Below are 18332 nucleotides of genomic sequence, written 5' to 3'. Positions count from 1 at the left end.
CATATAATCCACCCGCCTCAGCCTCCCAAAGTGCTGGAATTACAGGCGTGAGCCACAGCACCTGGTCTCCTTTACCCTTAAGGGCTTATTTTCATACTGCTTCTTCTAAAGTTTTTTTTTTTGTCATAGTCTTAACTATCATCTTCTCAATACATTACTATACTGTGAAGTCATCCCCTTTCTGGAACAAGTTCATCTTTTCAAAGTTGTCCTGATTAAAAAACCACTGATCTTTTAAAATTGTTTAAAAGTTTCAGGAAAGAAATTTTATTAAGCACATGAATGTTAAAATTTTTTTTTAAATGCATCTAGTCCTTTACAATAACAATATAATTTACCTTTATCTATGAAAAGAAATGAAAAATGTAAAACTGATATTGGTTAATAATTCATTTCAGAGAATGAGTATAACTAAAACCTGCAGCTTGATACAAGAACATTAACTGTTACGAAGGAAAAACATTTCACAGTCCTAAGAAATCTACCTAGAAGTTTGTTGTTGCTATAAGCAACCCACTGTTATATATCCAGTATTTCAGGGTTCTCTCCTTGGAACATCCATTTGGCATTGCTTGCAACTACTTATATCATTAATTACTAAGGAGGAAATGATAAAGTTTAAGAGAAGTATATGTCATGAGAAATTATGAAAATGGTAAAAGGGTCCTGAATTTTAAAGCCTCAAGATTTTAACATTTTATGTACAAAGTTCTATGATGTTTCTATGGACTCATGATTTTTCAAACTGAAATATGATTACATGAAATAACATTCCCGTGTCATTTTCATTACTTGGTATATATAAATTCACCATTAAATTAACTTCAAAGTTCACTTTCTGCTTACTTGTACATTTTTCCTCTGTTCAAATTTTTGTCAAACCACAATTCTTGGGAACTCAAATGTTACTGCAAACTTCATTTAAAGTAAAAAAGAAAACTACAATTCTGTCTACTTCCACTGAATATTTTAAGTCAGTCTCTCTCAGTTAATTTTGACATTCTGATCTAGAAAAGTGACTCTGACCTGAAGGCTTTCATGAAAAGTATCAATACAAAAACAAACAAGCAAACACACTACAATTTAATGAAATCTCAATGCTCAAAAGGTTGCCACAATTTTAGTTTAATCCTTTATTGTTAAAAATGTGTCCAATTAACCTGCATAAACTAAAATACTCAATTGAGCACCAGTTTTCAAACTCTTCACAGCATATTAATAACTTGATTTACTTAATCATGTTTCCCTAAGGATAAAAGAGTATAGTCGTTTCAACTCTTAGAAAAGCACTGTCTGTAACACTAGCACTGATAAGACTTAAAAAAATTTTTTAAACTTCATGTCTAACAACACCCAAAAAAACAAATCTCAAATTATAGTCACATTAAAACATACTAGGCAAACAAAAGAGAATTAATGATAAATACAAGGGCATTTTAATATAATTGTTTTCATTATATTTGTAAGAATTTATGTCCTGGAATTAAAATATGCCCCAAAGGAAATCTACTTAAGCAATGGGATACAGCTTTAAAAATATTTTATCTTGGCTCAAATGATCACAAATAGAATCATAAAAACATTCCTTTTACTTTTCCAACTAGAAAGATTTTACATACTACATATATCTCCATATATACATATTTTATATACATATATCTCCATACACACACACACACACACACATACACACCAGGATATATAACAGATATTAACAGTAATTTCTTTAGCTGAGTTATGAATAATCTACTTTGCTATGCTTTTATGTATTTTTATGGAAGTTTTTTATTTTGTAATGGCCATGTTTTGCTTTTATAATGAGAAAAAGAAACTACATTTAAGATGAAAAAGACTGATGCCAACAATTTATTCATACTAATTTCCTTTGTTACAAAGTTGCAACAAAAAATGCAATATAATCTGATAGTTAAAAATGATAAGCATACTCCATAGAAACTTGGCTAATTTAGAAATTTTGTTGGTAATGACACAGAGTAAGTGAAAATACGTTTTGCATTCTTTTAAATACTCACATTAAAATATGGACTTAATCACTTGAGATCCAGAGTTACAAAATGTCTAGCATGGGTAACATGACAGACTCTTGTTTAGAGTCTCTGGAAACAAACGAAATATAATCCCAGCACTTTGGGAGGCTGACGCAGGCAAATCGCTGAGCCCAGAGTTTGAGACCAGCCTGGGCAATATGACGAGACCCCATTTCTTTTTTTTTTTTTTTTGGAGACGGAGTCTTGCTCTGTCACCCAGGCTGGAGTGCGGTGGCCGGATCTCACAGTTCACTGCAACTTCCACCTCCCAGGTTCAAGCGATTCTCCTGCCTCAGCCTCCCGAGTAGCTGGGACTACAGGCGCCCGCCACCTCGCCCGGCTAGTTTTTTGTATTTTTTAGTAGAGACGGGGTTTCACCATGTTAGCCAGGATGGTCTCGATCTCCTGACCTCGTGATCCGCCCGTCTCGGCCTCCCAAAGTGCTGGGATTACAGGCTCGAGCCACTGCGCCTGGCCTGAGACCCCATTTCTATAAAAAATACAAAAATTAGGCAGGTGTGATGGTGCATGGCTGTAGTCCTAGCTACTTGAGAGGCTGACGTGGAGGATCACTTGAGCCTGGGAGGTTGAGGCTGCAGTGAGCCATGATCACACCACTGCACTCCAGCCTGATCAACAAAGAGAAATCCTGTCTAAAAAACAAACAAACAAACACACACACACAAAAACCCCTCCCTATCCTATAAAAAAACCTTTTAACATGTCAATACTTAAACTTTTAGATTTGCTAGAAATATTGTTAAAGGCTTACAAAAAGAACGAGTTATTTAATGCAATTTTAAGCTGGGCGTGGTGGTTCATGCCTGTAATACTAGCACTTTCGGAGGCCGAGGCGGGTGGATCACTTGAGGTCAGGAGTTCAAGACTAACCTAGGAAACATAGTGAGACCCTCATTTAAAATAATAATAATAAAATAAAATAAATGCTATTCTATTAGTATGACATTGATTGTACCAGGTATTACTCAATGAAATTCTTTTTTTTTTTTTTTTTTGAGACGGAGCCTCGCTGTGTGGCCCAGGCTGGAGTGCAAGAGGGCGATCTCGGCTCACTGCAAGCTCCGCCTCCCGGGTTCATGCCATTCTCCTGCCTCAGCCTCCCAAGTAGCTGGGACTACAGGTGCCCGCCACCTCGCCCAGCTAGTTTTTTGTATTTTTTAGTAGAGATGGGGTTTCACCATATTAGCCAGGATGGTCTCAATCTCCTGACCTCATGATCTGCCTGTCTCAGCCTCCCAAAGTGCTGGGATTACAGGCTTGAGCCACCGCGCCCAGCCTACTCAATGAAATTCTTATAAAACCTTTGCTAATCATAAAAATAAAAATTTAATTCTGTAATACATTTTTCATGAACTAAGTCATAAAATTCAAATTTAACTTAGCTAGAGGGCATACGTTTTCTTTACTTAACAGATGTGGTATGCAGAAACATACCACATAGTAGGTATTTGATGATGAACATTCTAGGAAAAAAAAAAGTAATATACATATTTAAGAAACAAACTTTTAACTTAAAAAGCACCAGGTAAAATACCTTTTATATTTATTTTAAAAACTCGATGCAGCGTTTCGGATACTGTGCTAGATAGAGGACTACATTCCTTATTCTATAAGTATTTTGCCAATATAAATAGCAAATTAAGAAAATCAGCTGGGTGTGGTGGCTCATGCCTGTAATCCCAGTACTTTGGAAGGCTGAGGTGGGTGGATCGCCTGAAGTCAGGAGTTCGAGACCAGCCTGGTCAACATAGTGAAACCCCTTGACTCCTAAAAATACAAAAAATTAGCTGGGTATGGTGGCAGACACCTGTAATCCCAGCTATCAGGGAGGATGAGGCAGGAGAACTGCTTGAACCCGTGAGGCAGAGGTTACAGAGAGCTGAGATCGTACCATTGCACTCCTGCCTGGGCAACAAAAGCAAAACTCGGTTTCAAAAAAAAAAAAGAAAGAAAGAAAATCAACATGAACACAAAACCAAAATTCAGTCAATTCCCTATTATTCAGAAAGATTACTTATCTATTTAAGAGTTAAGCATATTTACTTGCCACTGTAAATTAAAAGATTTTTTAAAATTAGAACGAGAAGCACTTTCACAAAGATTAACCTCATTTAATCCTAACAATACCTCTGGCTATTTTGATATTATTAAGTAATTTCTCCAAAATCACACAGCTAGAAGGCAAATCAGCAAAGGTCTGTCTAATGTCAAGGCACATCCCACATACCCTTTTCCCCATCCATGCGCTTGCATAATCAAAATTTTGAATACTCTCTGCTAGGTTTTCAATAACTTATCTACATTATTAGGAATATGGTCACATAAAAAGGAAGATGACATAATTTACCCAATTATTTTATTGTTATTTTTAAAAACAGAAAATGACGTAGCTAAATTAAAACCAGGTTAGAACAATATGGTATTCCAAGATTGAAAATGGATATCATAAACAGACCATATAATTTATGAAAATCCTCAAGAGTAATTTTGGAATTGGATATACTATCTTAATATACATGTCCTATTACATCAAATCACATCAAACAACTACATATCTTTACTTGTTCAGTTACAGCAATGTTACATTAACAGCTATTAACTAGCTACTTTATTATTAAAAATAACTACTAATAGGGTTTTTTGATCACCCAACTGAAACCTATCTTTCATAACAATATTCCCTTGAATAAACTTGATCCAGACCTGTAATATTCCTGCATTTTAACTACAATTTGCTAAGTGTCATTGGTATAAGGTCCTCTCCTCTCAGAATAACCAGAGTAAAAAAATCAGATAAATTAAGAAAACATTTTAAAAACACTTGAAGAAAAATGTGTTTCCTTCTAAAGACACACGTTAATATTCTTTGTGATACTTTTAATAATAGTTTTGAACTTTTTATGGCAGTTCAAAAGTCTGGAAGGCAGTTTTTCTTTCAAGCTATTTATTGGCATAACTTTTACACAGTTGAGTCATCATGAGTTTAACCTACTGAGTCACCTGCTTACAGAATCTGCCAACCACAATTTACTAACTGCAGCTTCCTCAAACTTAAACTGAAACAAACTCAGGAAGGCCTGGGAACTGTTTAATATTTTCCAAAGTAGTAACTGAAAATATTCCTCCAGCACAACCCAAGCTTTAAGAAGTAAAAAATTCCTGGGAAGCTGGGGAGGGAGTTCAACAAAAAAGAAGTAAAATTATATACTTGTATAAAGTATTCTACTGAAAATCCCTATGCACAAACTAATACTGAGGCTGGGCGTGGTGGTTCATGCCTGTAATACCAGCACTTTGAGAAGCTGAGGCAGGAAGATCATTTGAGGCCAGGCATTCAAGACCAGACTGGGCAACACAGAGAGACCCTGTCTCTAAATATATATATATATTTAAAAAACAACTAATATTGAAATAGTATATATACACAATAGTGTCAATGATTAATTCATATAAACACTGTTTTTTTGTTTTTTGTTTTTTGTTTTTAAGATGAAGTCTTGCTCTTGTCCCCCAGGCTGGATTGCAATGGCGCGATCTTGGCTCACTGCAACCTCCGCTTCCCAGATTCAAGCGATTCTCCTGCCTCAGCCTCCCGAGTAGCTGGGATTACAGGCACCTGCCATCATGTCCAGCTAATTTTTGTATTTTTAGCAGAGACAGGGTTTCACCATGTTGCCCAGGCTGGTCTCGAACTCCTGACTTCTGGTGATCCGCCCGCTTTGGCATCTCAAAGAGGTGGGATTACAGGCGTGAGCCACTGTGCCCAGCCTAACACTCATTTAAAAAAAAAATTTTTTTTTTCAATATAAAGTGCAATGAATATGACTTCCAAATTAATACCACATCAAAGTTTTTTTGGGTTGATTTTCACTTTTAGCACACAGTGCTATGGAAATGATAAACCTATAAATGAACTATAGTACCATACTTCTATTTTCTCAGAGAGAAGTAATACAATCCAGTACAAATTGGAATGATCAGCAAGACTTGTCAGACTTGCCCTGTGACTTAGTCTTTTATGACACCTATTTGAGTCCATCTGTTTCCTTCACTGAGGTCTCTGTAGAGCAATTACAAATACAGGTTGTATCCCAAATGCTTGGAGCCAGAAGTGTTTCAGATTTCAGATTTTTAAAAATTTTGTAACATTTGCATTACGCTTACTGGTTGAGCATACATAATTAGAAAATCTGAAATCCAAAATGCTCCAATGAGCACTTCTTTGGAGTGTTTCAGATTCTGGGGTTTTTCAGATTTCAGATTTCTGGATTAGGGATACTCAACCTGTACATAAGAAATGTGTTAAATTCCTCAAAAAGGAAAAAAGGCAGCTGGGCACAGTGGTTCATGCCTGTAATCCCAGCACTTTGGGAGACCGAGGCGAGCAGATCACAAGGTCAAGACTTAAAGAGACCAGCCTGGCCAACATAGTGAAACCCCATCTCTACTAAACATACAAAAAAAAAAAAAAAAAAAAAGCCAGGTGTGGAGGTGGGTGCCTGTAATCCCAGTTAGTCAGGAGGCTGAGGCATGAGAATCGCTTGAACCTGGGAGGTGGAGGTTGCAGTGAGCCAAGATCATGCCACTGCACTCCTGCCTGGGTGACAATGCGAGACTCCATCTCAAAAAAAAAGAAAAAAAGAAAGGAAGTTACAACTACACTTTCAATGTATCATAATAGAAAAGCACATTAATCACCTAGAATTGTTAAGGAAGGTATTATCCATAATACTCTTTACAATGACTTTCAGCTTTACTGCTCCTACAAAGTTTAATGTATTTAGAAAATTTAATTTAAAAAAAGGGAAGAGAACATAAACTGAATCAAGCATATTAAATGCTTCTTATAGTTTATCTTTTAAAAAGGAGTTTATATAACAGAATTCGCTGAAATTCTATTAATTCCGAATAAAAATATTTTGAGTTCCTTCATCAAATAACATACTAAACATTAAGGTCTTTAAATTAATACTCATGGTTATCTTTATATTATGATGCAGTTATAATCGATGTAAACTGTAACCTCTACAACAAATTGTTCCAGAAAGACAAAATTTTAGTTGTAACTGCTTTTTAGTTTCTTCCGTAACCTCATGCTGTCAAGCTGCCAATATACCATCACCACTTTTTAAAGTGTTGGCTTCTCATATGCTATGGTAAGGGAAACTAGATTTGACAGCCTGTTGGAGTTATCTTTGAAATAGTCTAAGTGTGGGACTAAGAGGCTCTCATTACTAAAATTTATTAGGAATATATGTCATGCAACAAGATTTTGAACACCTGATATCAATTACTGTGCCAAGGGACTGGCAATATATCTAAGACAAAGTTCCTGACCTCAAAGATCTTACAATCCAGTGCAACTGAGACAGACATACAAATATGATACAGATTAAAGTATCTTTGTATCCTCTAGGATACAAAGGTGAGACAAAATGGGTTGGGGGGTGATCTAGTTAGGTGTGTCAGGAAAGGATTTACAGAGAAGGAAATATTTGAGTTGGGACTTAGGCATGAACACCAAGGTTTTTGAGTTGGAACTTCAAAACTGCAACGGAATCTGCCAGATACTGAGAGATCAGAAAAGAAGGGCTTTCCAGACAGGAAAATTCATATGCAAGAATAGATGGGTGAAACAGTATGGAATATAGGGACAAGTATACCGGTATGGATTAAATGAGGACAGCGGAGTAAGAAAACGGAAAGACTCTAGTTTTGCAGTGTTCTGTAACAGTCTAGGCGGGTAAGGATGGGAGACTTACAATAGAGGAGAAGGGACAGATTAAGCGAAGTTAAAGAGGCAGAGTCAGTAATTCTGGGAGACTAATATGTAAGGGCAAGAGAGGGACCTAAAACATGTTGATTTTTTTTTTTTTTTTTTTTTTGAGACTTGAGTCTCGCTCTGTCACCCAGGCTGAAGTGCTGTGGCACAATCTTGGCTCACTGCAACCTCCGTTTCCTAGGTTCAAGCAATTCTCCTGTCTCAGCCTCCCAAGTAGCTGGGACTACAAGCAAGCACCATCATGCAAGGCTAATTTTTGTATTTTTAGTAGAGACGGGGTTTTGCCATGTTGGCCAGGACAGTCTCACACTCTTGACCTCATGTGATCTGCCCGCCTTGGCCTCCTAAAGTGCTGGGATTACAAGCATGAGCCAACGCTCCTGGCCCTACATGTTGATTTCAGTGACAAACTGGGATAGATGTGATTATCTCATTAGCTGGGATACATAATGATCAGGAAGAAAAAGAAAATCAAGGTCTGATGGTTGAATGTGAATATGGTAAATAGACAGTAGAAGACATGGGTTTCACCCTTTCAATGATATCCACTCTGAACATCCTATTAAATATCTGCTTCTCCCCTCCCCAATCCTTAATGATCTTACACTGCTTTACATTTTCATTTTGTCAAAGCATTTATTACATTGTATATATCACACTATAAAAGTTACTTATTACACTTAATATCTACCCGGCCTCTCCAGAATTTTAACTCCATGGGGGCAGGAATTTTTGTATGAATACTGCCTGGCACAGAGAAGATGCTTAGTAAGCAGTTATTAAATACTCATACAGAGTAGAGGTCTGGAGTTTTGGAATCAGAAGATAGGGTTCTAAAAGACAGTAGAAATGTGACACGGCTTAGGGTGAGTAATGAAATGGAAAAAAAACCAAAAAGGAACACTATAGAAAATAAGGAGCACTACAAAAAAACCACATAAGCATTAAATGTTCTACAGAGAGAACAAACATACAGCAAAGACTGATAAAAAACAGGAAAACCTGAGGAGAAGTATCAGCGTAGCAAAAAGAACAAAGAATTTCCAAAAGGACAGTGATCCAGTGTTAAATGCAAAGGTTCAGTAGGACAGTGATGTACACTTGAATATTAAATGCAATAACTAAGAGATTATTGGCCATCTTAGCAACATCAGTTTTGTGAAGTGGAGGAAGAAACCAGGCTGCAATAATTGAAGACATTATTGTGAAGTAAGAAAATATAGATATAAAGGTTCACATCATAAGAAGTCCAGCTATGAAGGAAAGGAGTAAGATAATAAGGCCATAACTAGAATGGGTGTGATAACTTTTTTTTTTTTTTTTAATATTAGAGGGTTGAGTTTATATAATGAAAAAAAAGCAATGAAAGAAAAACAGGCTTAAGATCTGGTAAACTTAGAAAAGTATCTGTGAAGATAGGTTCTAGAATACAAAAAGTATTAGCTTTTTAAAACATAAGGCAGAGAGAGGAACAATTCCAAAAGACTACAAAACACAATAAATTGAGTATGTCACCAGTGGGATATATCCTGAGGATAAAAAGAACTGGAACGAAAAATACACTGTTTTCAGCAATTATACCATCGGTGGTAACCTTAGTGTTGTTACTCTAAGTCTAGTGGTTACATAATGTAAGACAAAGCAAATGAGTAAGTCTATGATACTCTTATCATTCCTGGTGTTGCTGAGAAGTGGCGATATTATAAAAAATAACTACTGTGAATGAGACTCAACTATAGAGCTAGAATGTTTTAATTTATGCACAAATACACACACTTAGAAATTTAGGGACAAAATAATATAGTGTGTGGGACCTGCTTTGAAATACGGATGCTTGACTTATGAAGAGGTTATACACCCAGATAAACCCATCCTAAATTGAAAATATTAAGTTGAAAGCTCAGGAACATACTGAATGCTCCTTTTTCACCCTTGTGAAGTCAAAAAGTTCTAAGTCGAACCATCATATGTAGGGGAACATCTATAATAGAAGACAAGCAGTAAAATGAAACAATACTGGCCACAAATTGATAACTGTTAAAGCTGCATGGTACGTGGAAGCACATTTTACTATTCTACGACTACATAGGTTTAAAATTATTTATATAAGGGAAAAATTTTGTATTACTTTTCTGCTCAAAATGCTTCAAAGGCTTCCACTCCAAGCTTAATCAGAATAAAAAATAAAGTCTTTATAATAGCCTACAAAGCCCAATTTAATCTACCCTTATAACCTTTCTACATCATTTTCTACTAATTTTCACATAGTATGTTATTTTTTCAATCTTCTTGCTTTAGGGCCTATCCATTTTCTGTTCCAACTGGTATTTCCTGTCCCTTTCCAGGCTTTACTTTTCTCCACAGTACTACTGTCTTCTAATACACTAAATAGTTACTTTGTTTGCTATCTGTCTTTTCCCACTAGAAGGTAAGTTACAGGAGGCAACAATTTTTTTGTTTTGTTTTGTTCATGGCTGTATCCTAAATACCTAAAATAGTAGCTGAGATGTAGCAGGTATCTAATACATATTTGTAAAACTGAAGCAGTAGAAGTAAAAACAGATCTCTAAGACAAGAGGAAAGCAGGTAAGGAGAGGTACAAAAATAGATATGAGAACAGGAAGCTAACGGGGTTCCTGCTTATAACCTCAATTTCCTTTGTGCAACAGGAGAAAGATCATCTATTAAGAGAAAAGGAGGAAGCTGAGTAAAGTAGTGATAATTTGGAATAATTACTTTAGGAAATAGAAGTTCACAGGGGCATGCAAAAGAATGCCAAATGATATACTAAGGGCTTGGGTGATACTGGAGACAACACAATGGTACCAAAATACATGGATGTCATTTTCTGTGCAGTATTCAGCATTTAGGGGCAAAGCCGTTGAAAAGAATTTTCTACAACATAAATGGTATATATATGCACCGTCCCACATACGATTATTTGGGCACTTGCACAACTGAAGAAGTTTTTAAAATTTAGTTTTATTTAATTTACATTTAAATAGCCACATATGACTAGTGGCTACCAATAATGGACAGGGCAGATTCAGGATACATGAAAAAAGCAGGCTGGGTGCCATGGCTCATACCTGTGATTCCAGCTCTTTGGGAGGCCAAGGTGGCTGGATCATCTGAGGTCAGGAGTCTGAGATCAGCCTGGCCAATATGGTGAAACCCTGTCTCTTCTAAAAATACAAAAATTAGCTGGGCATAGTGGCACATGCCTGCAGTCCCAGCAACTTGAAAGGCTGCGGCAGGAGAATCACTTGAACCCAGGACGCGGAGGTTGCAGTGAAGCGAGACCACGCCACTGCACTCCAGCATGGGCAACAGAGCGAGACTCTGTCTCAAAAACAAAAACAAAAACAGATTACTTTTCTGATGAGTCTCTTGAAAGCACACAAAACAGAAACTGAGATTTACCCAAACAGACCTATTTATTTTCTTAACTCTGACCATACATATTCTCCTTATTACAAAAAATTTAGAGTACAAAGTGCTTTCATATATATTACCTCATAGACAATGGCAATGATATCATACCTACTTTATAGACAAAAATACAAATTTAAGTGGTTAAGTGGTTATATGCCTTTCATAGCATTTCAGACAGTAAGCAACAAAATTGGGAATGGAGTCCAAGATGGACTGTTGTTCTACTACGAATTTCTGAGACTTTAACAGATGTAAATTTTGACTTCCCTCAAAAAGCCAAAATACACTAAGATAAATTTTATATAAGAGAGTGTGTGTGTATATATATAATATACATATATTATATATATGGCTAGACATCTTTCAATAAAATCTCAATAGAATTTAGTAAATTATTCTACTATTGTTGTGAGCTGATTCTGGTTCTCTCTATATCTTAAAATTTGATTAATTTGGCCGGGCATGGTGGCTCACGCCTGTAATCCTAGCACTTTGGGAGGCTGAGGCAGGAGTATCACCTGAGGTCGGGAGTTTGGGACCAGCCTGACCAACATGGAGAAACCCCATCTCTACTAAAAATACAAAATTAGCTGGGCAGGGTGGTGCATGCCTGTAGTCCCAGCTACTCAGGAGGCTGAGGCAGGAGAATAGCTTGAACCTGGGAGGCGGAAGTTGCGGTGAGCTGAGATCACGCCATTGCACTCACTCCAGCATGGGCAAGAAGAGCAAAACTCCATCTCAAAAAAAAATTTTTTTTTTTTTTGTTAATTTGTAAGCAACTTCTGATTTTAAATAATATTAGCAATAAATCAGTTCTCGCAGGTCTTGGTACAAAGGCAGAGATACCCACACTGTACCACCATCCAAATTGAATGGATAAAAACTACAAGTACAGACTTCTAGTTCCAAAATGACAATGTCTGGGTTCACTTCCCTCAGTAGAAAACAAAAGAAATACACAATGCTGAGATTATCACCAATAATATCCCAGACCTCAAAAATGAGAGGGAGACAGTCCTGGGGCCAAAGAGAAGTGAAAAAACCAGAAGCAGATAATAAGAGAATTGGACTTTTTTTTTTTTTTTTTTTTTTTTTTTTTTTTTTTTGAGGGGGAATCTCACTTTCTATCTGCAATGCCCCTCCCAGCAATCTGCACAGGACCACACTTCCCCACCAACTTATGGTTTCTACAACACTGGAAAAAGTAAGATAAAGGTGGACAACCAGCTTCCCTACCACCTGCGGTTTTCTAGCAGGAGATCTATCCCTGCCTCAACCGACAGGAAGCATCAGGAACACCCCAAGGTAGAAATATCCCTGAGGACAGCCAGAAACAAAGGAAGCAGGGAAGGACTACTGTCCCCAGTCCTGGAAACTCTGCTCTGTAAACGAGACAAAGGAGATGCCATATCAGAGTGGCAGTTCAGCAGCACCATGCTGTAGAGATTAGTTCCACAGGTACCCGAGGCACAAACCCCTAGCCAGCCTTCACACTACCAGGATATTCCCCACTTTGGGACCATTGCAATTTGGGACTCCTGGCATTTCCCGACTGTTTACTACAACTAAGGCAAATCTGGGCTTAAGATGTCATTTAGTGCCGAAAAGGAGGCAGTAAACTACTGGGGAAAACAAGAAAGGTAAATTATTTAAAAAGTCTAAGCAAAAATATCTAATTAAAGCCAAAACACGCCAATCAGAGAAGACCAGAATAACCGATCCTTCAATGCAAAGACATTTACATAAATCCAAAAGAAATAGCAGCAAACAGAGAATCATGACATACCCAAAGAAAGCAAGAAAACAGTGATTGACCCTAACAAGATGGCACTGTGTGAACTCTTAGACAAAAAAGTCAAAACAGCAGTTTTAAGAAAACAAGTGATCTCCAAGATAACACAGAAAAGCAATTCATAAATTTATCAAAATTAGCCGGGGTGGTGGTGTGCACCTATCGTCCTCAAGAGACTGAGGCTGCAGTGAACTACAATCACGCCACTGCATTCCACATCACCCTGGGTGACAGAGCAACACTCCTTCTCTTAAAAAAAAAAAAAAAAAAAAAAGGGACGTGGCGGGGAGAACAATGAAAAGAAATCAAGGCCGGGCGCGGTGGCTCACACCTGTAATCCCAACACTTCGGGAAGCTGAGGCAGCCGGATCACTTTGGTCAGGAATTGGAGACCAGCCTGACCAATATGGTGAAACCCCAACTCTACTAAAAATACAAAAATTAGCTGGGGGTGGTGACAGATGCCTGTAATCCTAGCTATTCGGGAGGCTGAAGCATGAGAATCTGAATCCAAGTGGTGGAGTTTGCAGTGAGCAGAGATCGTGTCACTGCGCTCCAGTCTGGGCAACAGAGTGAGATTCTGTCTCAAAAAAAAAAAGAGATTAAAAAAAAATTATGAGAGAAATTTAACAAAGAGATTGAAATAATAATTTTTTAAAATCAAACAAAAACCTTAGAATTGAGAAACATATTTGCTGAGCCAAACATTTCATTAGAGGCTGTATTAGTCTGTTTTCACATGGCTGATAAAGATACCCCAGACTGGGCAATTTACATAAGAAGAAGATTTAATGGACTTACAGTTACACATGGCTAGGGAGGCCTCACAATTATGGCAGAGGGCAAGGAGGAACAAGTCATGTCTCACATGGATGGCAGCAGGCAAAGAGAGGCAGCTTGTGCAGGGGACCTCTTTTTTTTTTTTTTTGAGATGACGTAGGGAGCTTGTGCAGGGGACCTCTATTTTTTTTTTTTAGACGACGTCTTGCTCTTGTCCCCCATGCTGGAGTGTAGTGGCGGGATCTCGGCTCACTGCAACCTCTGCCTCCCAGGTTCAAGTAATACTCCTGCCTCAGTCTCCCAAGTAGCTGGGATTACAGGCACCTGCCACCACGCCTGGCTAATTTTTGTAGTTTTAGTAGGGACGAGGTTTTACCATGTTGGCTGGGCTGGTCTCAAACTCCTGACCTCAGGTGATATGCCTGCCTTGGCCTCCCAAAGTGCTGGGAAGACAGGCATGAGCCACCGTGTCTGGCTGGGAACTCCTCTTTTTAAAGCCATCAGATCTCATGAGACTTATTCACTACCACAAGAACAGACACACTCCCATCATCCAATCACCTCCCACTAGGTCCCTTCCAGGACATGTGAGAATTGTGGGAGTTACAATTCAAGATGAGATTTGGGTGGGGACACAGGCAAACCCTATCAGAGGCTTTCAACGTCAGAATGAAAAGAGGAAAGAATCAGTGAGCTCAAAGATAGGCTATTTAAGAATACTGTCAGAGAAGAAAAAAACAACAATGAAAAGAAATGAAGATAACCTAAAGACAGATACGAAATTACCTAAAAAGACCAAATCTAAGAATTACTGGTATTTAAAAGGAAGTGGAGAAACAGCAGAAAGTAGAAAGCTTTCAAAGAAATAATAACAGAAAACTTTAGGTCAAAAACAAAGAGAGGATCCTAAAAGAAGCATGAGAAAAGTAAAAATACAGAGCTTCAATCTGGCTCCCAACAGACTTCTCAATGGAAACCATACAGGTCAGAAGGGAGGGCGACAACATTTTCAAAGTGATGAAAAGAAAAATAAAACACAACACAAAACAAAAACACTGGCCTGCAAGAATACTTTCTCTAGCAAAGCTATTCTTCAAATAAAATGGAGAGAGAATTTTTTTTTTCCTAAGAAACAAAACCTGAGAGAATTTACCACCACCAGACTCATCTTACAGGAATGTAAGATACAAGTTCTTCAATCAGAAAGAAAAACAAACAATAATGTACAAAAAGAAAATATTTGAAAATATAAAAGCTACTGGTGATATCAAATACACAGATGATACAAGTCCACAAAACAAGCCTCAACAAATTCAAAAAAGCAGAAATCGCATGTCAACTATCTTTTCTGACCACAACAGAAGAAACCTAGAAATCAGTAACAACAGAAACCTCTGAAAACACACAAACATATGGAAATTAAACAACATGCTCCTGAAAACATAAAGAAACTTAAAGAAATTATTTTTTAATTTCTTGGAAAAAATGAAAATCAAACACAAAATCTATGGCATATGGCAAAAGCAATACTAAGAGGAAAGTTTACAGCAATAAACGTCTATATTAAAAAAGCAGACTTCAAATATACAACCTAACAATGCACTCCAAGGAACTACAAAAGCAAGAACAAACCAAATCCAAAATCAGTAGTAAGAGGGACATAATAAAAGTGAGAAAGGAAACAAACTGAGACTAAAAAAACAAAACAAAACAAAAAAACCCAAAAAACAAAAAACACACACACACAGAAGAAAACTTCAAAAAGATGAAAAGCTGGATTTTGAAAAGATAAATAAAATCAACAAACATTTAGCTAAACTGAGGGAAAAAAAGGAGAAGACCCATATAAATTAGAAATGGAAAAGAAAAAGACATAGCTGAGACCTCAGAAATACAAAGACTCATTGGAGACTATTATCAACAACTATACAAGCTAACAAATTGAAAAACCCAGAAAAATAGACAAATTCGTGGACACAGAACCTACCAAAATTGAACCAGGAAAAAAAGAAAACCTCAACAAACCAGTAACAAATACAGATCAAAGCCTTAATAAAAAAATCTCCCAGCCAGGCGTGGTGGCTCACACCTGTAATCCCAACACTTTGAAAGGCCAAGGGAGGTGGATCACTTGAGCCCAGGAGTTCGAGACCAGTCTGGCCAACATGGTGAAACCCCGTCTCTACTAAAAATACAGAAATTAGCTGGGTGTGGTGGCAGGCGCCTGTAATCCCAGCTGCTCGGGAGGTTGAAGCAGGATAAATACATTTTACCACAATTAAACATTTTTATTAAAAAATTTAGCAGAAGGCCAGGCGCGGTGGCTCACACCTGTAATCCCAGCATTTTAGGAGGCCGAGGCAGGTGGAACACAGGGTCAGGAGATCGAGACCAGCCTGACCAACATGGTGGTCAAGTTGCTAACAGAGGGAAGCTTTCCTTTCAGATCCCCAAAGCAAAAGCAACCAACATGGTGAAACGCCGTCTCTACTAAAAATACAAAAATTAGCCGGGTGTGGTGGCAGGCACCTGTAATCCCAGCTACAGAAGCTGAGGCAGGAGAATCACTTGAACCTGGGAGGCGGAGGTTGCAATGAGCTGAGATTGTGCCACTGTACTCCAGCCTGGGCAACACGGCGAGACCTCGTCTCAAAAAATAAATAAATAAATAAAAGACAGGGAATAATGATGGACACTGTCAAATATGTGGGTGGAAATGTAAATTAGTAGCGTTATTATGAAAAATAACATGGAAACTTCTCAAAAAACTAAAAATATAACTATTATCCAGCAGTTCCACTACTGGACACATATCCAAAAGAAATAAAATCAATATATCAAAGAGATAGCTGCATTTCTATGTTTACTGCAGCACTATTCACAATAGCCAAAATATGGACTCCACCTAAGTGCTCATCAATGGTTGAATGATATAGAAAATGTGGTATACATACATAATGAATATTGTTCTGGCCATAAAAAGAATGAAAACTTGTTATGTGCCACAACGTGGATGGAAGTGGAGGTCATTATGTTAAATGAAATAAGCAAAGGATGGGAAGACAAATATCACATGTTGTCACTGATATGTGGGAGGTTAACAAGCGGATGCTTGTCCAGGCGTGGTGGCTCACGCCTGTAATCCCAGCACTTTGGGAGGCCAAGGCGGGTGGATCACCTGAGGTCAGAAGTTCAAGACCAGACTGACCAACATGGTAAAACCCTGTCTCTACTAAAAATACAAAAATTAGCTGGGCGTGGTGGTAGGCGCCTTAATCCCAGCTACTCACAAGGCTGAGGCAGGAGAATCGATTGAACCCGGGAGACGGAGGATGCGGTCATGTGAGATCGCACCATTGCACTCCAGCCTGGGTGACACAGTGAGACTTCGTCTCAAGAAAAAACAAAACAACACCAACAAAAAGCCGATGCTTAAAGATAGAGAGTAGATTAGTGGTTACCAGAGACCTGTTAGGGTTGGGGGAGGGAGGATAAACAGAGTTTGATTAATGGATATAAATATACAATTTGATAGAATAAGACCTATGGTTTATAGATCAGTAGGGTGACTATACAGCACAACAATCTATTGTGTATTTCCAAATAGGTGGAAGAGAATAATTTGTTTATGGCATAAAGAAAAGATAAGTATTGGGCCAGGCGTGGTGGCTCATGCCTGTAATCCCAGCACTTTGGAAGGAGCTCCACTTCTGGAGCTCAAGTGATCCTCCCACCTCAGTTTTCCAAGTAGCTGAGACTACAGGCACACACCAAAATTAGCCATGCCTGGCTGATTTTATTTTTTGTAGAAACAGGGTCTTGCTATGTTGCCCAGGCAGTCTTGAACTCTTGGCCTCAAGTGATCCTCCTGCTTTGGCTCCTAAACTGGTAGGATTACAGGCTTGAGCCACTGCACCAAGCCAAACAAATGTTTAAATATAAATATAGATAAGTACATGTATTTATAGATAAGACAAAATGAGGAAAAGATACCTTGGAAGTGATCAAGACTAATAAAAACAAATCAGCAGTTCAACACTCATTTATAGTGCTGGTAGTGGGTATCACTAATTAACTGCACACTCTTAGCCAGGGTAGAGCCTCACAATGCTTCCCAACACTAACATGCCAAGCAGATGCTACCAACTGATGTAAATTTTCCTGACTGATATCTATGCAACAAATATTAAGAAAAATTCTTAACACAAGGTTTTGTCAAACACTGGAAGGAACTGTTAATATGTGATGGAACTTAATGACCTTGAAAAATGATGGATGTGAGATGAGAGAAACAGGTTAAAAACTCATCCTTTGGAGGTGGGTTAAGTACGATGTTTTTGCTTTTATTTTTGTTTTTAAGGGAGAGGATCTCACTCCGTTACCCTGGCTTAAGTGCAGTGGCATAATCATAGCTCACTGCAGCCTCCATCTCCTGGGCTCAAGCAATCCTCCCACCTCAGCCTCCCGAGTATCT

General features: G+C 37.9%; 1 protein-coding gene across 5 annotated transcripts in view; it reads right to left on the bottom strand.

Annotated features, from left to right (window-relative positions):
* Positions 1–18332, bottom strand: part of JMJD1C (jumonji domain containing 1C) — a 363296-nt gene that overhangs the window by 65310 nt on the left and 279654 nt on the right. The window lies entirely within an intron of this gene.

The sequence above is a fragment of the Theropithecus gelada genome, chromosome 9 (genome assembly GCF_003255815.1).
Source record: "Theropithecus gelada isolate Dixy chromosome 9, Tgel_1.0, whole genome shotgun sequence".
NCBI lineage: Eukaryota > Metazoa > Chordata > Mammalia > Primates > Cercopithecidae > Theropithecus > Theropithecus gelada.
This window is presented reverse-complemented; position numbering and strand designations above follow the sequence as displayed.